Here is an 11965-nt window from a genome sequence, read left to right as displayed (position 1 = left end):
CATCTGCTTAGCTTACACATGATACATGTGAATATGACATGCTTTCCTATTTTTGGTACATACTATATCTGTCTATCACACCATGGTCTTACATGAAACTACTCTTCTTGTGTATCCTGCATCAGTCACTTATGATGGGACACCTTTAAGTTGGCAGTGTGATATTGGTTTGTGTCTTGAATATGATTTCTAGCATGTATTGCTTCTAGTTTGATGAACACCACCTATGACGAGACATTTTTAACTTGGCAGAGTGATATTGATTGCACCTTTCATATGGTGTCTAGTTTGGAGTGCTTCTAATTTGTTGAAGTGCCTTCTGCTTAGTTACCACATCATAGGTGTGAATATGTCAAGCCATCCATTTTTTCGTACATATTCCATCCTCGTATCATGACTTTGCCTTTCATCAGAGTAGTGTTCGTCAGTATCATGAATGAATGAGTTCTGAAGAGTGAATTATATTCCTTTTTCTTGTCGGTTTGACCTCACAATGCAAAATCAATAAAGCTGAAGGAAATTGGCAAGGCATTGGATGATGGTGGTCCTTCCGAGCAACTGAAACGGAGGTTCTCTACAGATTCTACTCCGCCATCCTCCCAACAAGATTCGCAAAACAATGCAAGGCTAGACAGTCAATGTAGCTGTGTAGATGATGAGCACGTCTGCCCTACTCCACCATCACAGGTGCTTGCTCTAATTTGGCACTATTATATGTGGTTGCATGTTGCGTATGATGTCTAGCTTGTACTATTGCTTCTAACTTTGTTGAATTGCATCTGCTTACTTTACACATAATGCCTGTGAATATGACATATGTTCCTGTTTCTAGAACATACTATATCTGATCACACGATGTTCTTACATCAGACTACTGATCTTGCATATCCTGCATCAGTCACTTATGATAAGGCACCTTTTAAGTCTCCACTATGATATTGGTTGTGTCTTGCATATGATTTCTAGCATGTACTGCTTCTAATTTGTTGAAACGCCATACAGTTTGAACTTGGCAGAGTGATATTGGTTGCATCTTTCATATGGTGTCTAGCTTGCAGTGCTTCTAATTTGTTGAAATGCCTTCTGCTTAGTTACCACATCATAGGTGTGAATGTGTCACGCCATCCTGTTTTTCATACATATTCCATCCTCGCATAATGTGTTTGCCTTTCATCCGAGTAGTGTTCGTCAGTATCATCCATGAATGAGTTCTGAAGAGCGAATTTTATTCCTTTTTCTTATCGGTTTGACTTCACAATGCAAAATCATTACAGCTGAAGGAAATTAGTCCGGTAGTGGATGATGGTGGTCCTTCGGAGCAACTCAAACAGGGGGTCTCTACAGATTCTACTCCACCATCCTCCCAACAAGATTCGCAAGACAACACAAGGCTGGACAGTCAACGTAGCTGTGTAGATGATGAGCACATCTCCCCTACTCCACCATCACAAGTGCTTGCTCTAATTTGACACTATTATATGTGGTTGCATGTTGTGTATGATGTCTAGCTTGTATTGCTTCTAACTTTGTTGAATTGCATCTGCTTACTTTACACATAATGCATGTGAATATGACACGTGTTCCTGTTTCTAGAACATACGTGTACATGATGAGCACATCACTACTGGAATCAGCTTCTTTGCCGTCCGCCATGGCGGACGGCAAAGGCATGGATCACGGATGGCAAAGACCTTTGTCGTCAGCCAGCAGACGGCAAAAGGTCCGGCTGAATAAGCTACGGCAAAGGGCACTTTGCCGTCTGCTGGCGGACGGCAAATATGAAATGGTCTTTGCCATCCGCCAGCAGATGACAAAGGACCTAGATGGCACACGTGGCAGCGTAGGTCCGTTAGGGGGTTAACGACGTGCTTTGCCGTCTGCCAGCAGACGACAAAGACCTTTGCATATTTGCCGTCTGCTGGCAGACGGTAAAGAGCCCAAATAGGCCAGCCCAGGCTGCTACCATGTGGCCTCTTTGCCGTCTGCTAGCAGATGGCAAACTTCTTTGCCGTCTACTAGCCGACGGCAAAGTGGCTGTCGGATTTCGGGTTCCGGCAGACCCTTGAGGTTCGAACACTGGGGTGTGTGCGGAGATTTCGCCTCCTACCTACCCGCACCCCTCCGCCATGCTAATATCTAAACTAAGGAAGGAACAACACAAGAGACACAGGGTTTATATTGGTTCGGGCCACCGTTGTGGTGTAATACCCTACTCCAGTGTGTGGTGTGTGGATTGCCTCTTGGGCTGATGATGATGAACGATACAAGGAAGAACAGCCTCGCGAGGGTCTGTTCTTGGCTGAGGCGATGAACTGCTGGGAGGAGTTCAACCACCTTTCTCTCTCTCTCTGCTCTCCTTTTGTTTTCGTCCTCCCCCTAGCTATGTGGGTGGCTGGTCCTATTTATAGAGGCCCTGGTCCTCTCCCCAAATATTGAGCGGGAAGGGAGCCAATAATGGCGGGCTAATTTGAAGGGGGACAGCAAGTATCAACTATCCTGACAAAAGTAGTCTTCGCCTGCGCAAAGCTCTGGTGATGACGCCGTCTTGGGCTCCACGGTGACCTCCGTCTCGTAGTCCTCCTGGTCTTGGTCTCGTTGCACCGAAATGGCAACATTTGCCTGATGCCTCGGTACTCCGCGGCTGCGCTTGCCCCCTTTGCACCAAAGAGGAAAGGAGGACGCTGCGTGGGCTGGCACCCGCCTGGCGCCCTGAGTTGTCACGTCTTGCGTCATGGGCACCTCGTGAGGTACCCCGCCTTGATCTCTCCGCCTCCTCGTGAGCCAGGCTGACGAGGCCGTGCCTGAGGAGGCTTCACGTCATCCGCCCCGCGAGGCTTGGCCCCTCGCGAGGGTCTTGGGTTTGTGTTGGTGAAGATGGGCCGTGCCGGGCCCCCCTTTGAGCCACGCCGCAGGCCGCAGACAGGCAAGTCTGGGGACCCCCGTTCCCAGAACGCTGACAGTAGCCCCCGGGCCCAAGGCGCGCCCGGGCTTGGCCGTGCAGGGAGGCGGAATGGCAAGAGCGAAGCGCCGCGGGCCCTAACAGCCTGCGGCCTTGGGCACCGCGTGGCGGTTGACTGGACGTGGGTGCCTCAGCAACCGCGCGAGTTGATAGAGGAGTGGCATCCGCCTAGGCCCTGCTTCTTGCTTTCTCCGGCTGCTGCTCAGATCCCCTTTCTTGCGCCTCTCCTTCCTTCCTCCGAGATTTCCAGATCTGCTCTGACCGCGCGGCCTAGGGAGCCACGGCGCCTCGTCAGCCCCCGACCGTAGCTTGGTACTCGTCCGCCCTGGACACGCCGAACATGTCGGAGGCGGGCCTTGCCCGGTTGCGCCGGATGGCGACGACGTGGGGCATCGACGGGGAGAAGGTGTTCAAGGCCGGCTCCGCCACCCCTGAGGGTCAAAGGAGCACCTTCTATCCGCTCTTCGTAAGTGCCATTGTTGCTGGCCTGGTGCCTCCCTTCTCCGAGTTCTTCTTCTCTGTCCTCTGCCATTACAAGCTACAGGCTTTGCATCTCCATCCCAACTCTGTCCTTCTTCTTGCAATCTTTGCTTATTATTGCGAAGCACATGTTGGGGTGCAGCCCTCAGTGGCCTTGCCGTGCCACTACTTCTACCTCCGGACCTCTCGTGGGACCGCTTCCGCGTGCACGAGCTTCGTCGCGTCCGGCGGCGCCATTGCCATCTCGAACTCTGGGAAGAGGATTGAGGGCTTCAGGAGCAAGTGGATCTTGGTGGATGCTGGACGCATCCACCCTCGGTTGATCCTGCCCACAGAGCAGCCCACGAGCTCCAGCGACTGGGGTCGAGCGGAGCTCATGGATCCCCGCGCGAAGATGGTGTTGGAGAAGATGGACGCGGATTTGAGGCCGGCCGACATGGCGGCGGCGAAGCTGACCGGCGCGTCGCTGCTGAGGGAGTTCCTGGAGCACCGGCTGGCTCCCCTTCGGCAGTACTCGCTTCCAATGTGGAGGCCCCGTCCGAACCCCGCGGTCCTGGCCGCCGGAGACCTGGTTGCGGTTCTCCAATCTCTGGTCGGGGGTAATGTGGCGAGGCTGGAGGGCGCTCCTACGCCCTTGTTCCTCCGCAACGACTGGGAGCAGGTGGTGAAGTCCATGCCCGTCTTCAACGGGGATGGGCCAGTGCCCCTGGAAGCTCCCGAGGAACCGGTGGACGTGCCCTCCGGCGACTCCAGCGAAGAGGAAGAGGGAGGGGAGCGCGGAAAGGGGCCTGACTCCGAGGCGACTGACGGAGAGTCGAGGGCTCCCCTCCCCTGGTGTAGGTCCCGCATTCTCCGCCTCTCTCCGAATGATGACGACGAGGATGACGACGAAGACGATGACGAGCAGGACGGCAGGAGCTCGCCCCCGATCCCGAAGAAGGACAGGACCGGGCTGATCTCCCGCGGGTCTCCCCCGGCCCTGGGGCGAACCGCGGATGCACCTTCCGCCTCCAAGCTTCCCGAGGTCGACCCTTCCAGCCGACTTTCAGGCTTCAAATTTGGCCGGAGGCTGCTTGAGCTCACTGGCGATGACCCGTAAGCATTCGATTCTTGTCTTTATCACTTGCTCTGCTTCTGAGGCTTGACGTCCGCATCTTTGGATAGGTTGGCGCCCGCAACAAAGAAGCCGAAGGGGGCTCCCGAGGTTCCATCCGTGGCGGCGCTTCTGCCCGCGAAGGAAGGTGACCGCGACGCACAGGCTTCTCCTGCCCGGTCGTCCTCGCGAGGTTTGGCTGAGCTGGCTGGGGCGAGCTCAGCCCCCACGGCCCAAGTGGCTCCTGAGGTGCTCTTGCCTGCCGCCGCCACTACAGCTGTCGGGGCGCGGCAGACTCCGCCTCAGGATGCTGTGGCTGCGCTGCCGCCTTCTCCTCCTACTCCACCGGCCGCTGTCCCTCCGACTCCTTCTGCCGTTCTGGATCGTGCTGTTGCTGAGCTGGACCGACTACGACAGGATCTTCTTGGCGCCGACCCCCGCTTGGTGGCCGGGCGCTTGGAGCTGGCTTCTGGATGGGTTCGCTCCGACGCCTCAATTCGGGCGACACTGGTCCAGGCCTCGACGGCATGCGACAAGGAGAAGCAGGCCGTCCTGGAGGCGAAGGCTGCTCGTGATGCAGCCTTGGGGGAGGTGGTCGACGTTCGCGGTCGCTGCAAGGCGCTGGAGGGCGAGCTGCAAGGCCTGCGGGATCGGCTCGCGGAAGAGCTCCGCCTTCGCCAAGAGCAGGAAGAAGGCGTGAAGGCTTGCGAGGCAGCAGTCGAGGGCCGGGAGGCCAAGCTCAGGAAGTGCCGCGACCGCCTAGGCGTGCTGGAGCAGGAGTTGGGGGCGAGGAAGGCCGAGCTGGACGGCAAGGCCCTGGTTCTTGCTGAGGACCGCGCGGCCTTCACGGAGTTGGAGGCGAAGGCTCGCTCCTCGCTGAGGACGCTTTACGACAGCGGCCTGGAGAGCCCGCTGGCTGGCACCGAGGATGGCCCCGCCAAGCTGCTACCCTTCCTGGTTCACGCTCTTGAAGATGTCGCCCTTGGCCTTGGCCTGGAGGCGAAGGCTGCTCGTGATGCAGCCTTGGGGGAGGTGGTCAACGTTCGCGGTCGCTGCAAGGCGCTGGAGGGCGAGCTGCAAGGCCTGCGGGATCGGCTCGCGGAAGAGCTCCGCCTTCGCCAAGAGCAGGAAGAAGGCGTGAAGGCTTGCGAGGCAGCCGTCGAGGGCCGGGAGGCCAAGCTCAGGAAGTGCCGCGACCGCCTAGGCGTGCTGGAGCAGGAGTTGGGGGCGAGGAAGGCCGAGCTGGACGGCAAGGCCCTGGTTCTTGCTGAGGACCGCGCGGCCTTCACGGAGTTGGAGGCGAAGGCTCGCTCCTCGCTGAGGACGCTTTACAACAGCGGCCTGGAGAGCCCGCTGGCTGGCGCCGAGGATGGCCCCGCCAAGCTGCTTCCCTTCCTGGTTCACGCTCTTGAAGATGTCGCCCTTGGCCTTGGCCCCACGGCCGAGGCCGAGGCGCGTGTCCTGTCTTCTGCAGCACTGATGCGGGTCCTCACCCACATCTACCTTCGCGATCCCGGTGTCGACCTCGACAGCCTGCTGGAGCCAGTGAGCAGTGAGCGTGCTGCTGCCACTGCCGAGGCCGTGAAGGGTCGCGCGGAGGTTCTGTTGGGGAAGTTCCGGGCCTTCAGCACCAAGCCGGAGCAAGGCGCTGCCGACCTCGCTGCTCCGTGAGGCGAACCCGCTCCGTGCTGCTCCCCCGCCGCCAAGTGACTCCGTCGTGGCTCCTGTCTTGCTTTTAATTCCTGCACACGTATCGTGCCTCAGGAGGCGTTTAAACTTGCGTTTGGCATTGAAATAATAGTGTGGACTGTAATATTTGCTTTTGAATTCCTTGAGATTAGCGCTTTTCCTTCCTACTTGCTTACGTTCTACGCCGGCAGAGCCTGGCCCCGCGCGTACCTCACCCAGCAATAGTCCCGACCGGAAACCAGGACGGGACCAAGGAGTGAGGGGCTACGTGACAAGTTAGGCTCCTGAGTCGCGATGCTCAGGAGTCCCCCTTGGCGCACGAACAACAAGTAGGCAGGTGAGATGCGGGTGGATCCATCGTTCTACGTCTGCAAGGCCCGGCCGCGCGCGTGCCTCACCCAGCAATGGTCTCGACCGGAAACCAGGACAGGGCCACGGAGTAAGGGGCTACGTGACCAGTTAGGCTCCTGAGTCGCGATGCTCAGGAGTCCCCCTTGGCGCACAAACAACAAGTAGGGAGGTGTGATGCGGGTGGATCCATCGTTCTATGTCTGCAGGGCCCGGCCGCGCGCGTGCCTCACCCAGCGATGGTCCCGACCGGAAACCAGGACGGGGCCACGGAGTGAGGGGCCACGTGACCAGTTAGGTTCCTGAGTCACGATGCTCAGGAGTCCCCCTTGACGCTCAAACGACCTTCGTACCTTGGCTCCGCTCGGGGAGAGACGCGCGACGAACCAGGCCCGGGGGGACCTGGCCGGGCGGCGTGCGTCTGGGTGTGACCCAGGTGCAGCCCCCATGCCCAGCCCCCTCGCGCGGCACTCCCGAGGGGAGGCGTTACAATGAGTCTGGACACTGAGCTCTGGGCTCCCTGAGGTTGATGCAGCCCAGGGGCCACCCTTAGTTGTTTATCACCAGCGCGGAGCATAGTGCTACCGTATGTGTACGGGCATAGCCGCTCCTCGGCAGTGTCGTCAGCCAGCGCGGAGCATGGTGCTTCCACTGGTACGTGGGAGGGGGCCCCCTTCGGGAGGAGCCCCCGAGGCATGTACAACCCCACCCTGACATGTGGCTGGCACGGTAGGGCCTGGCGAGGTGTATCTGGGCACCCGTGAGCCAACGCGGGACTCACGGGGCCCTACCTCTAGGCGGGTTGCGCCTGGCACCGGGCCTTATCTTGTGATGTGTCCCTGCAATTTTGGTTAGATGTCGGCACTCTACGTCCTCGGGTCCCGGCCCTCGAGCTGGTCTCAACCGTCGCTGGTATGCCAGGTCGCGATGCCATGGACAAGGCCAGAGGGTGAGGGCTAGAGAGCTAGTAAGAGCCCTGAGTCGCGATGCTCAGGTGCCCCCCCTTTAACGTGCCAGTGGTCGGCATGGAGGAGAAGACGTGCCGTGGACTGGCGTCAAATAATCAAGCATGGTGGGTCTAACGCATGATCGGAAATAAACACAAATGGGATACATGCCACTTGGCCTGGCCCGAGCGGCTTGGGGATCATGCAGCCTGAGGGGCGCCCCCAACAAGGTAAGCTAACAACATGGAATAAAGGGATACTCGCCGCAGGGACGGACCCACGCGGCCTGGGAATAATGCAACCCTGGGGGCGCTCCCAGCTGGAAATAAAACTCGAAAGATGTCACCTGATGATGTTGAGGACGAAGGGGTGTTGGTGTAGCAGGCTTGGGGGGCTGCGGGAGCCGATCCTCACGAGCCCCCAGGCCCAGGGGCCTCGGGAGGCTCCGGAGGCGCTGGCGGCTCCTCGCGGGTCATCTCCATCTCTGCCAGGGCTGCGGAACGCCTGGTCTCTCGTGCCTCCGTGATGCCCCTCATGAGGCGCTGGTACGCGTTCGGCAAGCCGTAAGGCATGCGAAGTAGCTGTGGGGTGGACCTCCGCAGCGCCCCACTCGCGAGGGCCAGAGGCGCTCCAGAGAGATGACTCGGTTGAGCCCTGGTATGTCGATGCAGACGCGCAGCCCACCATCCTCGCCTGGATGGGGGGCCACTACTGGTAGGCGGCGGGCGCCTCTCATGACTCTTGACTCCTGTAGCTCCTGAATGGCCTTGCTGACGAACTCCTATGGGTCTGGATCTCCTTGCCTTGCTCCTTCTTGAGGGAAACGTGCTTCAAAACACGCCTCCATGTGGTGCCCAAGCGCCTCCCTCGTGACCCTAGCTAGGTCGGTGGCCCTCCAGGGGGGAGCCCCCGAGCCCTGCCTGGGGAGGGCGCCGGGCGTGCTTTCCTATGGGATGGAGGGAGGCTCCCCCTGGGCAGGCGCGGGCCCAGAGGGGCCTGCCTCCTGAGTGGTCGAGCCGGACGATGTCTTCTTCTTCTTGGGGGCGGTCTCAGAAAGCCTCCTGCTTCCGTGATCCGGGTCTTCCAGTGATGCGGCCTGAAAGGCTCGTTCCAGGGAACACACCGTGTCCTTCTCTTCACAGGGCACCGTGATGACTCCGCCACTTCCTGGCATCTTGAGGATGTTGTAGCCGTGGTGAGTTACGGCCATGAACTTGGCGAGCGCTGGGTACCCAAGGATGGCATTGTACGGCAGGCGAATGTGAGCGATGTCGAAGTTGATGAGCTCAGTGCGGTAGTTGTCGCGTGCCCCGAAGGTGACAGGGAGGCGGACCTGCCCAATCGGGACCGTGGAGCCGCCAGTGATATCGGAGAAGGGCTTGGTTGGCTGAAGCTGGCCGTAGGGCACTTGGAGGTTGTTGAACGTCTCCACGGACAGGACATTGAGCCCCGCCCCGCCATCGATGAGGGTCTTGGTGACCACCACGTTGCTGATGATTGGGGAACAAAGCATCGGGAGGACTCGGGCTGTTGCCGCACACTTGAGCTGATCTGCTGAGCTGAACGTGATGGTGCACGCCGACCACCTGAGAGGGCGTGTGGCTTCGAGTCTGGGGAGTACTGCGTTCACTTCGCGGGCGAACTGCTTGAAGATGCGCTGAGAGGCTGGGGCTTGTGCTCCGCCCAAGATGCAGGCGATCGCGCGCGGCTCCTGGAAGCCCCCAACCTCCTCGTCCTGATGGCGGTCCTCGTTTCTCCTTGGCTGTGGCGGCAGCGGTGGGAGGCCTGCATTGCCTAGCGGGCGATCCTCACGAGGCTGATCCCTCCATCCTCTCTCGCGAGGCGGGTCTTGCCAGCGATCCTCGCGAGGTTGGTCGCGCCACCCTTGGCGCGGCCCACGGTCTTCCCAGCGTCCTGCGTTTCTTCCTCCTCCTCGACCGTAGCCCCGATCACCGCGGTCGGGGTGACGGCCGATCCTTCCTTCACGCACGGCTCGGAGTTCTTGGCATTCGTTGATGTTATGGGTGTGGAGGTCGTGGTACATGCAGTACCGGCTACCCTTGGGAGGTTCGGGCTGATCTCTGCCCCGCTTGGTGTCTGGTTCTGCCGCGAGCACTGCAGCCCCCTTGCGCTTCACATCCTTGGCCTTGAGCTTCTTCTCTTCTGGGTCTGCGGCAGGCAGCTCGAGGAGGGAGAGACGCCCCTCCTCAGCCCTGGCGCACTTGTTTGCCAAGTTGAACAGCTCCAAGGAAGTGCATAGGTCTTCATGCATCGCCAGCTCCTCCTTCATCTTGACGTCGCGCACTCCGTCGGAGAAAGCTGAGATGATGGCCTCCTCAGTCACCTTGGGGATCTTGAGGCGTGCGTTGTTGAAGTGCTGGATGTACTTCTGCAGGGTCTCCCCGGGTTGTTGCTTGATGCGGCGCATGTCGCTCACGGCGGGTGGCCGGTCGCGAGTACCTTGGAAGTTGGCGATGAAGCGGGTGCGCATATCTTCCCAGGAGGAGATTGTGCCTGGAGCCAGGTTCAGGAGCCAGGTGCGGGCCCCGTCCTTGAGCGCCATGGGAAACCAGTTCGCCATGACCTTCTCGTCTCCGTTGGCAGCTTCAATGCCCAGCTCGTAGAGCTGGAGGAACTCCACAGGGTCGGCCATGCCGTCGTAGCGAGGAGGCAGGTCTAGTTTGAACTTGCCGGGCCACGCGATGCTGCATAGTTCGGTGGTGTAGGCGTGCAGCCTGCTGTGGCCACGGGAGGCCTTAGGTGACGGAGAGCCTGGTCTTGCATGTCCCCACGCGCTGGAGCAGGGGGATGGTCGCGACGTGCTGGAGCGAGGAGCGCCCGGGCAGCTTCTGGCGGGCGAGGGACTTCTTGGCAGCTCTGTTCTTGCTGCGCTGGCACCTGACGGAGCAGGTTCTGCCTAGGGGCCAGCGCCTTGGAGCCATGGCGTCTTCTTGAGGAGGAGGCGGCCGGGGCGCCGCCGGAGCCTCTTCGCCCACGCGGGGCGGGGTGCGGTGCAGTAGAACGATGGCGCGAAAGAGCCCCCTGCAGCGCGGACGAGCTCGGCGACGCGGTCGAGCCATTCTTCGTAGAGGTCGTCGACGGGACGGTAGCGCAGGAGCTCGTTTGCCGCGATGAGTGCAGCCCGAGCCTCCATGGGCGCGCGGAGCACGCGGGACGAAGATCCAGCTGGGGCGAGCGAGGGAGTTGCGCTGCGGCCGTCTTGCCGCACGGACGGATGCTGGAACGATGCTTGCCGCTCGTCCCCCGCCGGGCCGGTGGCGGCGTTGGCGGCAGGCGACGGGGAACGGCATGGATGCCTGCCGACAGGGGCCGTCTGGGCGACGCGGGAAGCGAGTGCGGCCCGGGGCTCGGCGCGGGCCCGACGAGCGTCAGACATGGGCGTGACGGTCGGAGGAGAACGGGGCGGTGGAAGACGAATTCCGGTGCACCCCTACCTGGCGCGCCAAATGTCGGATTTCGGGTTCCAGCAGACCCTTGAGGTTCGAACACTGGGGTGCGCGTGGAGATTTCGCCTCCTACCTACCTGCACCCCTCTGCCATGCTAAGATCTAAACTAAGGAAGGAACAACACAAGAGACACAGAGTTTATACTGGTTCGGGCCACCGTTATGGTGTAATACCCTACTCCAGTGTGTGGTGTGTGGATTGCCTCTTGGGCTGATGATGATGAACGATACAAGGAAGAACAGCCTCGCGAGGATCTGTTCTTGGCTGAGGCGATGAACTGCTGGGAGGAGTTCAGCCACCTTTCTCTCTCTCTCTCTCTCTGCTCTCCTTTTGTCTTCGTCCTCCCCCCAGCTATGTGGGTGGCTGGTCCTATTTATAGAGGCCCTAGTCCTCTCCCTAAATATTGAGCGGGAAGGGAGCCAACAATGACGGGCTAATTTGAAGGGGGACAGCAAGTATCAACTATCCTGACAAAAGTAGTCTTCGCCTGCGCAAAGCTCTGATGATGACGCCGTCTTGGGCTCCACGGTGACCTCCGTCTCGTAGTCCTCCTGGTCTTGGTCTCGTTGCACCGAAATGGCAACCTTTGCCTGATGCCTCGGTACTCCGCGGCTGCGCTTGCCCCCTTTGCACCAAAGAGGAAAGGAGGACGCTCCGCGGGCTAGCACCCGCCTGGCGCCCTGAGTTGTCACGGCTTGTGTCATGGGCACCTCGTGAGGTACCCCGCCTTGATCTCTCCGCCTCCTTGTGAGCCAGCCTAACGAGGCCGTGCCTGAGGAGGCTTCGCGTCGTCCGCCCCGCGAGGCTTGGCCCCTCGCGAGGGTCTTGGGTTTGTGTTGGTGAAGATGGGCTGTGCTGGGCCCCCCTTTGAGCCACGCCACAGGTCGCAGACAGGCAAGTCTGGGGACCCCCGTTCCCAGAACGCCGACAGTGGCTATATCGCCCCTGTTTTTTCTATTTTTTGTTATATCAATTCATTTT

Source organism: Triticum dicoccoides, chromosome 7A (genome assembly GCF_002162155.2).
Source record: "Triticum dicoccoides isolate Atlit2015 ecotype Zavitan chromosome 7A, WEW_v2.0, whole genome shotgun sequence".
NCBI lineage: Eukaryota > Viridiplantae > Streptophyta > Magnoliopsida > Poales > Poaceae > Triticum > Triticum dicoccoides.
The sequence above is the reverse complement of the archived record's forward strand: the minus strand, read 5'-3'. Positions refer to the sequence as shown.